Here is an 8,752-nt window from a genome sequence, read left to right on the forward strand (position 1 = left end):
AGGTCAACTGTACTGTCAGTTACAAAAATGCAGTCCTGTCCCTTTTGGCCTCTAACACTCACTCAGTATTTAGGGTGCTAAGTACATCTTTCTAAGCAGTGCAAAAAAGATGAAGGGCTCTGCCACTAACCCATGTGCAGGAACCTCAGTTTCTTCCTCCTCAGCCACACTTCCTGCTGAAGTATAGCTCTGGCCTTAACAGTCCTGGTGGAAGGGCCCTTCCCTATCAAGCTGCCCACCCCTGCCTGCTGCCAGCCACAGCTGATTGCATCCTGATCCAAGTGGAGCAAATCGGATTATCTCCCACAAATTTGGTGTTAAAATACAGAGGCTGAAGCCATGCAAGCTATGAAGTCAGAGACAGTCAATCCTCATTGTCGGTGGAGTCCTTATCTGCCAATCCCACTCATGGCGTTTGCTTGGAGCCCCGGAATCAATATTCCTGGTGCTTTCTCTATCATATGCGGGTGTGCACAGAGCAACAAAGCATTTAGTCACTGGATACTCATGATCTCACCTGAGGTCAAACAGAGCAACACCCTTGCTTCTTGTTTCAGTGGTGATACTATAAATAAGTGCCTTTTGCAGTCCAGTTCATACCACATTTTTTGCATTTTTGTGCTCTTTATTGGTGATTGTGCAGTTTAGAATGGTTCCCAAGTGTAGTGATGAAGTGCTGTCTAATGTTCCTGCATGCAGGAAGGCTGTGATGTGGCTGATGGAGAGTTACTGTGAGTTAGAGGAGCTTGGCTCAAGCATGGCCGTGAGCGCAGCGTTCATGAATCAGAGATACGTATCAAATATGGTGTCATGAAACAGAAAGACATATAAAGCAAGTTTATTACTTACCAGTTAATGAAAATCTTGTGACTAGTGGTTCATAGGAAGCTATCCTTCTATTATCCCTGGAAGCAGTAATTTAGTATTCATTAATTTAGCATTTGTGGTAACTTTTCAGAAGTTAACTGCTGTGAAGAATGAGAATCAACTATAAATTGCTCAAGTCACGTAGAAGCAAGGAAACCTGACCTGCAGAGAGTGCTAGGGTCTGGATGTTTATGCTCACAGACGGCTGGAGGTGAGAGCCTTGAAGGCAGGAGCCGTAACATGGACAGAAACACTTCCTTATCACCTTCCTGTCCCCACACTGTCCACTGGGCTTTCTGCAGCGGCTCCTGTACGATTACACATTCATCAGTGCATCCGCATGGACTCCAGCAAGCTTGGCTGCTTCTCTGCTCCTTGCATGTACATTTCTGCTGACCAGAACCACCCCAGCGTTACCAGTAAACACCTCCTAAAATGGCCAAGTTCAACTATGAATAAAATGCATATGTGTGTCAGAAATAACAGTTATTCTCATCCTTAGCACTAATAAAATAGAAGAGAAATTAAGCAGATGAAGCTTAGATCCTGATCAATGATGCAATCACCTTTATTCCTATGCTCTCGAATCTTCAGTTACCTTGCATTTCCTTGGAATAACTTCTACTTTTCCTTTTTTGTTGTTAAAAAAAGTGGGGGAGGTTAAAAAGCATTTCAAGTCTCTCTATAGCCTTCTACTAAAGAAATATCTTCTCTTTCATGCTTGATTTTGGTGAAAGAACTGACCAAGTTGACCTTTCTCAGGCAGGCAATATTGATTTGAAGAGTAAAAGGTCACCCGACATCAGAGCTAATCGATCGCCTTTTGATTCCATGGTTTTACAAGAAATTTAAACTAACTCAGCTTTGCAAAGCTACTTTCACTTCTTTGCTCTTCAGGGTAATTTGTGCCTAGTGCTAAAGATGAAAGCAAAGCAGAAAAGATCCAGAAAATCCAACATGCTTCCTTGTTTATTTACCTGCTTTGATTAAAGAAGCAATATTACTACAATTTATGGAATGACCACGCCATGCCAACTGCTTCATGTACATTACTGATAATGTGCTTGACAGCCTCACAGGGTTGTTGTCACGGACAGCAATTTAGACGGAAGAGAACAGGTCTCACACAAATAAGATGAGTGGACTAAAGTCACATAGAGACAAAGCTGGGATTAAAACTTATATCTGTGTAATTTCAGAGTCACAGTCTTTTCTCTTGACTGTGTCCATTCATGGAGAGGAGGAACCAAGGACGTGCACGGGCATCGTTTCCAGACCGTAACAGCCGACGTGGACGTGTCACACAGGCCCCCCAAGGGTTCCCAACCCTGCCTTGTAGACTGGCACAGAACTGGGCACACTGGCCTGCCCATTCTCAGTGACATTTGTCATCCCAGTGATATGGTTGTCTTCACCCTAGTAGCCGGAGGGCCAAGTTCCAAGCCTTGGACGCCATCGGACTGTGGCTGGCCTGGCCTGAACCCAGTCCCAAAAGGCGTCTGGGCCGCCCACCAGCTCTCCCCTCTCTGGAAGATGATTTCATTTCCATAAGGCAATTGCTTTTATGGACATGAAGAGAGGAATCTGAAACATCCAGTTTTACAGTCTCTAACTTGTAGTTGGCTGAATTGTAATAACTAGGGGAAAATCTTACTTGTTTTCACGAATAAATATGTTATACATTATACATACTCAAAAGCACATGGCTCGAATTACGTGCAAAGGACAGGCAGTAGAGCACATGCAGCTGGAAATATTTGACCCCACAGTGGGTTTAGCATATGTGGTTCAGAGCACTTCTATTACAAATACATACAGTGTTTATGTAACCCATTGATTGCTATTATGGCACCAACAAAACCCGACAAATGGCAGAATTTTTCCTATAAGCTAGCTGGTGTCCCTGCATGACATCTTTTTCCATGGTATCTCTTCAGGCCTGTGCTCTTGGAAGTTCTTCAATGCCTTCAATTTTGTGAATTGCATGTGCCTTTGGTGATCAGTGTGAAAATGAGAAAAATTAAATGATACCATTCTCCTAAGGGGAAAAAAAATCAAATGAGAGTAAATATATACTTGTCAATTCTAGTTATAATCCTATACTGTGGTTTTGTCAAATTTGACTTGCAAGTACAGACACCCGCATGTAAAAATGTTTCTTACAATGTAACTCGGTACCCTTCCTCACTTCTGCTATCAAATATGCATCAGGTCCACGTAGCCTCTTCAGGGCCCCAGATAGCCACTTCACCCTCTCCTTCATCTTTCAACAAAATACAATGTCATAAAGCAATTGTGCCAATAGTTTTCTAGAATTGCTCTGATTGAGATTTGATCTTTAGTGTCTAAACTTGATATTGCAAAACCTCCTTTACTGATACAGCTCGACCCTCTGTTCTTAACTGCCCACACCAATTTCTACTGCCCTTAGGCAAGAAAGAGCTGTTTTACAGGAAAAGTACTCAAAGTTCCTACCTTGAAGATTGCAACTGCTATGGGCCCGTACTGCTTACCACCTCCGATTCAAGCTGGAAAAGACTGTGACCACTTTTTCCCCCTAACTCTCTCTTTTTTTATTTATATTTGTAGAATGGCCATTTTAAATTTTTTTTTTTAATTTTTATTTTATGTTTAGGGCTACATGTGAAAGTTTGTCATATAGATAAACTTGTGTCATGGGGGTTTGTTGTACAGATTATTTTGTCCCCCTGGTACTAAGCCTAGGTACCCAATAGTTATTTTTTCTGCTCCTCTCCCTCTTCCTCCCACCCTCCACCCTCAAACAAAGTGTCTGTTTTTCCCCTTTGTGTCCATGCGTTCTCATCATTTAGCTCTCACTTATAAGTGAGAACGTGGGATATTTCGTTTTCTGTTTCTGCATTTGTTTGCTAAAGATAATTACCTCCAGGTTCATCCAGTTCCTGCAAAGGACACGATCTCATTCTTTTTAATGGCTGCATAGTATTCCATGATGTATAGGTCCACATTTTCTTTACGCAGTCTACCATCGATGGGTATTTAAGTTGATTTCATTTAAGTTGATTAAGGCATCCCCCTAAATCTCTCCTAATCATCTGTCAGGAAAGAGGTGGATGCATGCACACACCTTGGAGTGCTCTGTCCCCAGCATGAAGGCAGCATAGCTGGCCACATAGAAACAGTCCTTCCATTCTGTGGCTTCCTGCCCCCTACTGTTAAGGCTGAGGGCCACACATAACCCATGCACATTCTTGTGTTTTGGCTCAGTGATTGTGTAAAGTACAATATTTGGATTGTTCCCAAATTCTACAGAGGGGTGAAAGTGTGAAAAATTGTGGTTGCAAAATAAGTAAATAGTTTGAAGTAAACCCTATGTATGTCTCTGGTTTTATGTAACCAGATAAAATGCGGTGGTTCTTTACAAATGTTACTAAATCGGAAGGGCTTGAGAGACCTCAAAAAAACGATGGACAAAGTTAGCTTTGCCAAAATGGAATTTTCAATTCCAGGAAAACTGACGATTTTTAAGATTGAAATTATGGTTGAATCATTGCTTTTCAGTTCACACATTTCTTCGTTTTAGCTTCCTTTGTGAAATACAATACCATCTTCCTACTAATGGCATTATAAAATCATGAGTGAACCTGGCAAATTTGAATTATCTGTGCACAACTTGTATCTCCAGCAAATAACGGAGGAAAGAGATGTGGAAATCTGAAAGCATCCATAGGATAATGGAACCTGAAGCCATAATCACTCCATGTTTGTGAGGCACAAATCATCCCATAGACAACTTGATTGCTTTTTTGATGGAATTGCAAGATTTACAGATGAAAGCAAGGTAGTTGATGTAATACGTTAGAATGATGATTGTAATATACTTGATACAGTGTTGCACAAAATCCCACTTGCAAAACACATGTGTGTACACTAGGACTGTCACCAGAACAAATACCGAGGACAGACTGCCAATGAGTGAGTCGGAACGGAATAATACTGGCTCCTTTGTCCATACATTAAACCCTACGTGCGACAAAAACAAACGACCTCTGTACAGAGCTTAAAACTGTTTAAAAACCAAAAGTAATTAAAAGATTATAACACATGTTGACCTTGTTGAATAGCTGAGATTTTAGAAATTGTAGCCAAAAAAAAAAATGGCTGGACTATGGATCAACCATAGCTTCATGAGCAAAAACTAAAAGTTGTGACATAAATAAGTGTAGTGCACCCTGCGCAGGCTCTGAACCAGGAGGGTGTAGCTGAAATAGAAAAGTTCGGAAGGGACCATTATCTCATTTTAGAGAAAAGATAATGAGTTTGTTCTTAGACACATTTAGGTAAAGATGCCCAAGGAATGTGTAAATTTGTAGACAGTGCTTTGTTAAGAGAGAGAAGACTTGGTGATGTGGTCAGGGAATCAAATAGTAGGATGGAAACTGATGCTTTGCTCTGAACTGAGGATGAGGGAGGGAGGATTTTTGTGAGTTGTTCAAGCTCTGAAATTTACTAGGCTCAACAGATTGGATCAATAAAAATAGAGGACGCTCATTCAAACATGAATTTTCTCTAAATGGTGAACAATTGAAGCATAAGTATACCCCATGCAATATTTGCAACCAACTACACTAAATTTTTTCATATTTTATCTAAATTTAAAATTCCACTGGGTATTCTCCGGTTTTTTTTAACCACTTTGTTGGACACCTTTGTAAGCTAAATACTCATTGAATTTCTGAGGCCACTAGATTCCATTATCCTTTTTACCTTTTTTAAAATAAATGTTACATATCTAAAATGCCAAGTATCTACAAAATGAATGCAAAATATATATAGCTTATGAATAATCACAATGAGATGATCATTCTTAAATCCACTGCTTACTAGTTTAAGAAAAAGCATATTCACCATAAAATATTAATTGACTCTTCCCACAAAATCAAACACCATCTTAAATTGCCTACTTAGCAGTCCCTTGGATTTTCATTTAGTTGTGCAGTTTACTACCCATATGTAATACTACATAAAACATATATACAGGAATTATATGGAGAAATCTATATAGCCACCATCCAGACCAAGAGTTTGTTCCTTGTCAGCCCCCAGAAGTTCTCCATGAATTCTTCATTCACTGTATTCAGCTCCCTCCTTCTAGAGAAAACTACTATCTAGATTCTTCATGAAAACCACTTTCTTGTTTTAGCATCCGCATCGACACTCCTAAACAAGATCACTTAAGTTTATCTGTTACTGAAATGTATATAAATGCAATGACCTAAAAGTGCACATTCTGTATTAATGTTCTGGGAATGCCATACCAAAATACCACTGACTTGGCTGGGGAGACTTAAACAACAGCAATGCATCATCTCACAATTCTGGAGACTGGAAGCCCAAGATCAAGGTGCCAGCAGATTTGGTTTCTCCTGAGGCCTCTCTCCTTGGCTTGCAGATGGCCCCTTTCTCACGGTGTCCTCACGTGGTCCTGCCTCTGTGAGAACTCGCACCTGTGTCCTAATTTCTTCTTTTAAGGACACCAGCCATATTGGATTAGGGCCACACCCTTATGATCTCACTTATATCCAAGGAGAATTTGTACTAAAACCCCAGTGGATGCCTGAAAGTACTGACAGTGTCAAATCCTAGACATGCTATGTTTTTTCTATACATACATATGCATCATAATTTTAATTTATGAATTAGGTACAGTAAGAAATTAACAACAATACCTAATAAATTATAGCAATATACTGTAGTAAAAGCTATTTAGGTGTTCACTCTCTCTCATCTTATTGTTCTGACTCACCTATTTTTAGACCCTGGTTGACTTAAGGTAACTGAAACCACAGAAAGCAAAACCATGGATAAGGAAGGACTGCTGTCAACCTCATGAGAGGTTGGAGCTTCAACATACGAACTTTGGGAGGATGGAAGGACATCATTCAGTCTATAACATGTTCTTCTGTGGCATTGTTCCTGCCCCAAATTATTTTTGTGAAGTTTATTTACTTTGTTGGAAACAGTTATCATTTGTTCATTTTCATTGTTGGCTAGAATTCCATAATATGGGTCCAAACAAATTTACTATCTCTGTTTTCTTTCGTGGACACTTATTTTCAAATATGCTTTTATAAAAAAATACTGCTTTGTCCAGTTTTTTTAAAAAAATGTGTATTCTCATGTACAAAAGCAATTGTTTTCTGCATATAGGTTTAAGAGTAGAACTGCTTTGTCAAAAGGTATGGACATCTTCAAATATGTTAGATAATGGCAAATTGTTCTCCAAAGTAGGCTTAACATTCCCACCAACATTGTGTCAGAGACAAGTTTGCCCCATATCTTCACTCACAGCGTTGTCTCTGACTTCTTTTCTTTTCCTTTTTTATTTTTGCCAATTTGGTGGGTAACTGGTTCTCATTTTGGCTTTAATTTGCACTTATCTTATTGATTATAAGGTCAAGCCTATTTGAATATGTTTGCTGGCCATTTAGACGTGTGTTTTTGAGATGTCTATTCAGATTTCCGACCATTTGTCTATAGGATCACCTGTTTTGCTTTGGTTTTTATGGATTAATATATTCTGACACGAGCATTTTGTTGATTAGCTATATTACAAATATCTTCTTTACAGCATGACTTCATTCACTTTAGTAATACAGGTTGACAGTCCCTTATGCAAAGTGCTTGGGATCAGAAGTGCTTTGGAATTTTGGAATATTTTCGTATACATAATGAGACATTTTGGGAATGGAAATAAAGTCTAAATATAAATTCATTTGTGTTTCATATACACCTTATACATATAATCTTATACATCATTTTAAAGAATTTTGTACATAAAACAAAGTCTGTGTACAGTGAACCACCACAAAGCAAAGGTGTCCATCTCAGCCATAGCCACCTCCCCACCCCCACCCCATGGACTGTCTGTGGTTATTTGGCATCACCATTATTCCTGATTGAGTTTACACTCTACAGGTAAGTAACTGTTTTCTTACACTGATTCACACATAAGTATTTAACAGTAAAAAATATGACATGCCATAAATACAGTGAAAAAAATGTGTTTGTGGTAGCTAACAGTACAGTAGCACCCTAGAACACATGCATCTATCAGACAGCAGCAGCAACAAACAACACAGCTTCCAGCCTCCATCTACAGTGCTGTGTTTTGATTAAAAGGTTACCGTACACTGTGTTTTATTTTTTTTTAGAGGTGAGGAAACCTCAGAAGCAGTTAAAGGACCAGGAAGTGGGTCCTCTAGGGCATTCTACTGGGTGGCTCTTCAAAGTGTTTCCACCAGAGTCATCTGCCTCATTAACAACGTTTCTTGTGTCCAAAGTCTGTCTTTGATTTTATAAACTGACATGATGTCTTGCTCTGTAATGAATGCATGCTGTTCTCTTCCTTCAGCAAGACCATGACACACTTTCACCATGTCATCTGTAGGCAGTGTCTGCGGCATTAACTTCACCATCACTATGATTGTAACCACCTTCGTTCAGAACCACTTTGGCTATTTCAACAACAAACAATGTACTAATGATGTTAAAAACTTTTTTGATACTCACTTCTCCCAGCTTACTGACGGACCCTGAAGGCATATTTTTTGTATAGGTAGGGAGATCAAAAGACATTTTTTTCTCACTTGATATGCAGAATCCTTCAAAGTCACCACCCTATTCATCATCATCACTGAACACAGTCTCAGCACCACTGTGTCTCCAGTCACTGTGTTCCAGCCATTGGCAACAGCACACAGGGCATCCTTCGTGCTAAACTTCCGCAGCTACATCTCTGTTCACTGCTGCCAGCATGCTGCTAGAGATAGCATTTTATGTTTGCTCTTCATTAATCTGAGGATCTCCTAGTCACATGGCTGAATTAGTAAAGTCACATTTGAAG

Source organism: Sapajus apella, unplaced genomic scaffold (assembly GCF_009761245.1).
Source record: "Sapajus apella isolate SASKATOON/1434 unplaced genomic scaffold, GSC_monkey_1.0 scaffold60, whole genome shotgun sequence".
NCBI classification, from domain to species: domain Eukaryota; kingdom Metazoa; phylum Chordata; class Mammalia; order Primates; family Cebidae; genus Sapajus; species Sapajus apella.